The sequence below is a fragment of the Apis dorsata genome, unplaced genomic scaffold (assembly GCF_000469605.1).
Source record: "Apis dorsata unplaced genomic scaffold, Apis dorsata 1.3 scaffold_571, whole genome shotgun sequence".
Taxonomy (NCBI): Eukaryota; Metazoa; Arthropoda; class Insecta; order Hymenoptera; family Apidae; genus Apis; species Apis dorsata.
In genome coordinates this window covers 32113-36401 of record NW_006263781.1, presented here as the reverse complement: position 1 = coordinate 36401, position 4289 = coordinate 32113, and the positions used below count along the sequence as shown (strand labels likewise).

The 4289-nt window shown below is 28.4% G+C and overlaps 1 long non-coding RNA gene across 1 annotated transcript in view; it reads right to left on the bottom strand.

The window, feature by feature from the left end:
• The window catches only part of LOC116186296, a 26526-nt gene extending 24851 nt beyond the window's left edge, over positions 1-1675 (bottom strand). The window contains exon 1 of the long non-coding RNA XR_004151259.1: positions 1664-1675. This is a non-coding gene — a long non-coding RNA (uncharacterized LOC116186296). The remainder of the gene's footprint in view (positions 1-1663) is intronic.
• Between the last annotated feature and the right edge of the window lie 2614 nt (positions 1676-4289).

The following is a 4289-nucleotide window of genomic DNA, read 5'->3' as shown; positions in this document are numbered from 1 at the left end:
TTTCTTTTTTTTTTTTTTTAAGAAAAAAAGTACTCTTCGTACTCTTTCGACGCGCGATCTTCGTGTTTTCGAGTTTTTTTGAAAACGAGAAACGTCCTTCGATGATCTTTCTATATTTTTCCTATATATTGAAGTGGAAACTTTTAAGGGCAAAATTCTTTTTTTCTTTTTTTTTTCTTTTTTTGCTATTCATGATTTCTAATGGAGAATGGAAAAAGTTGTGTTCTCTGGTTGTGTCGAAGATTATCGTTTTCATCGATCTTGTTCGACCTTTGTTTTTAGGAAATAACGTTTCTTTTTACTATGGAAAAATAATTTTTAAATGAATTTGTAATTTAAATTAGATTTGATGAAATTTTTCCATTTTGATTATTAAAATAAAAATTCGCATAATAAAATTAAATTACTTAACAAGAATAATAATTAAAACAGTTTCAAAATAAGTTTCAAAATAAGTAAGTGCAAAAGATTATCTTTTTTCTATCGCCAAATGAATAATTAATAATTTTTTTAAAAAACTTTACAATTTTTCCACGATATTTGTTTAATTCGAAACGTAAAATGAAATTTTAATTTCCTTGCAATATAAGGATATCAAGTTTCTATTTTTTTTTTTTCTATCATTATCATTAAGTAATAATTTGAAACGGATTATTAAAGTAGAATGAGCATGTAATTAATATACTCGATCGCGAGGAATACATTTATTTTTATTTTTTTTCACATCTAAATACGTTCGCCATTTTCACGCGAGAAATATATATTCCTCCTCGTTGGATTAGGATGTAATTTAAAAATTGATTGCTTCCATCTATTATCTTCTTGTTCCAGAACGGAACTGGGACGGAACTAATAATTAGGGCTACGAAATGTAAGGCTCGTCTGTGTCTATCCTTGCTCTATTCAACCATTCAGCATTACCTTACCTTCAACCTTCTGCCTTTTGTTTTCACCTTTTTCCTTACCTGCTGCTCACCCCCCTCGTTGCATCGGTTCAACCCACTCCACGTTCTGTCTCTACACGCTTGTCAAAACTTTGCTCAGTAGAGTATCTTCGATCTTTATATCGATTAATTAAACACATTTCCTCGACCTAAACACAACAAATTGTCGATCGTCCAAAGACAAAAGCAAAAGGAAAAAAAAAAAAAATAAATCTTTAACGATTAAAAATATAAAAACGTTATTTCAACAATTTCGAAATATGAATACGAATATCGACGTTAATTCGAACGATTCCACGGAATAAATTTAAGAAATAGCTTATTAATCGTGTGTGTTAATTTTTAATTACGAGGAATAAGATACGGAAGGAAAAGAAAGAAAAAAAATATTATAAAAAGAAGGAGGTAAAGTTTCGACGAGGTAGCGCATGAGAAAGGAGGGGGGGAAAAAAAAAGGAAAGTGTGAGAAAGGAAAAAATGGATAACAACAGAAGGGATATATTCCTTCGAAGCAAAAATGATCCGAGGTGGGTCCAGCGTGGAGGATGCGCCCTGGGCGTGAGTCGAGTAATTAAATACAAAGTGCGCTCATTTGTGAGGTCAGTGGCAAATAACATGTTATCCGACCACTGGTAATTTATGAGAATTATTGCCGTGTGATGCTTATTCCGTCTGACCCTCCACGAAGTTCGAACCTCGATGAATATATCTGTACATACATATATATATATGTATATGGAATTATATATATTTGGAGCTATTCAATGAATATGTATATTTGTAAGGAAAATAGAGACGTAAGAGGTTTCGCAGGGCAGACTAAAAGACGAAGGAATGTCGACTAATTATCATTTACTCCACCCCTTCCCATTCTTTCCTTTCTTAAAATTTTCCATCTTATTAATAATTCATTAATAGAAAGAAATATTTCAAGTTGAAAAAAAGATTGATTTTTCGAGAAAACTCTTGATATGAAAGAATTCGTTTCTCATTTGTGAAATTTGTACAATGTTTCGTTTGTATATTCTATTAATAAATTAATAAATTTCGATGATTGGGTTATTATAATTTGAATTTCTACGTAATCTAGTCTATGACACGTGGCTGATCTTGACCACCAACGAATCTATGTTGTTTTCCTTTGGACGCAAGGATAAAATAACTTTATTTTCTTCTGGTTTTCTTACCGCCGTTTGAACTTACCGCCACGCCGCCTAGTTATTTGAGCGCCCTTGAGATATACCATTTTCGAGAGCGTAATCGCTAATCAGTCGTCCGATTTCAAAGAAAGGGACACGAGTCACAGATAAAGACCAGTTTCGAAGTTGACTTCGGTTTTCGGGTGAGCCGCTTTGACCACTGAAAATCTATATAACTACGCTTTGTTGGCAGATTTTACGATTTCTACGAAACCGTGCTCCTTCTGTACACAAATCGCAACTTCCGTTCTTTGGCAGAAATTACTATTCCTTTATGCAATCGTCACAGTTCTCACTTTCATATGTTTGACGTGGAAGTTGAAGTATAATCTTAAATAATCCACTTGATTTTCAAAAAATATTTTTCTTTGCAATATATATAGTATAAATAGTAGTAATAATATAATATAAATAGTAGTAATAATATAGTATAGTCTTAAGAGTATGATTAAATATGGATTTGAAATCTTTTATTTTCCTGAAAATATTTTACGAATTTGTAGTACAATGTTAAAGAAATTGCTTTTGAATAAGAACGAATAACCTCCCCAAATTCGTAATATTAATCAAGTAATCACTAATCGATAAAAATACGAATATTATATTGGATGGTAAATAAATTCGACATTAAAGCTAAAAACTGGAAAAACAAATACTTGGAAGCTTATTTCGAATCACAACTTCCGTTTTTTGGCAGAAATTATTATTCCTTTATCGTTACTCAATCACATTTTCTTCTATATATTTGACATGGAAGTTTAAGTATAATCTGAAATGAAATTGACTTCCACTTATTTTTCCTCACGAGTAAATGTCGATTTGAAAACTTTTATTTTCCAATAAAATATATTTTACGAATTTATAGTACAATGTTAAATAAATTGATTTTGAATAAGAATAACCTCTCCCTAAATTACATTAATTTCTCTAATCAAGTATTTGTTTGATAAGAATACGAATATTACATTGGATGTAATAAATAAATTTGACATTAAAGCTTATTTTCTCTCTAATCAAGTATTCGACAAGAATATTAGAGCATTGGAGGATAAATAAACATTTGACATTAAACGTAAAAATTGGAAATTGTTGAAAGATTAAATATGGATTTGAAACCTTTTATTTTCCAAAAAATATTTTACGAATATATACAATGTTCTAAATAAATTGCTTTTGAATAAGAACGAATAACCCCCTCCAAATTCGTATTTCACTCAACTTTTAACAAAATTATTTTCTCTTCAAAGTAAGTATACACTCAACAATTACGAATATTATATTGGAAGATTTATTTCTTTCTTGAATCTTTTTTTAATAATCACTCCACGATTAAATATAAATTTAAAAACTTTTATTTCCTCTCTAATAAAATATTCGACAAGAATACAAGCATTAGAGGATAAATAAACATTTGACATTAGACGTAAAAATTGGAAAATGTTGGAAGATTAAATATGGATTTGAAATCTTTTATTTTCCAAAAAATATTTTACGAATTTATAGTACAATGTTCCAAATAAATTCTTTTTGAATAAGAACGAATAACCCCCTTCAAATTCGTAACATTATTTCACTCGATTTTTAACAAAGATTATTTTCTCTTCAATCAAGTATATACTCGACGAATGTTACATTGGAAAATAATGAAAAAATATAGTATAGTTTAACGAATATGTAATTTAATTTCTTTCTTGAATCTTTTTTTCTAAAAAATAAAAAATTTATTTTCTAAAAAATATTTTACGAATTTATAATATAATTTTCTAAATAAATTCGTTTTGAATAAGAACGAATAATCCTCCCCTAAATTACATTATATATAATTAATCTCTCTAATCAAGTATTCGCTATAAGAATACGAATAATCAAATATTCGACAAGAATACGAGCATTGGAGGATAAATAAATATTTGACATTAGACGTAAAAATTGGAAAGTATTGGAAGATTAAATATGGATTTGAAATTTTCCAAAATATATTTTACGAATTTATAATACAATGTTCTAAATAAATTACTTTTGAATAAGTAGAAATAACTTTCCCAAATTATATTAAATTCTAATCTAATATAATCTAAATTATATTAATCAATAATCTTTCTAATTCGCTCGATACGAATATTACATTGGATGGTAAATAAATTTG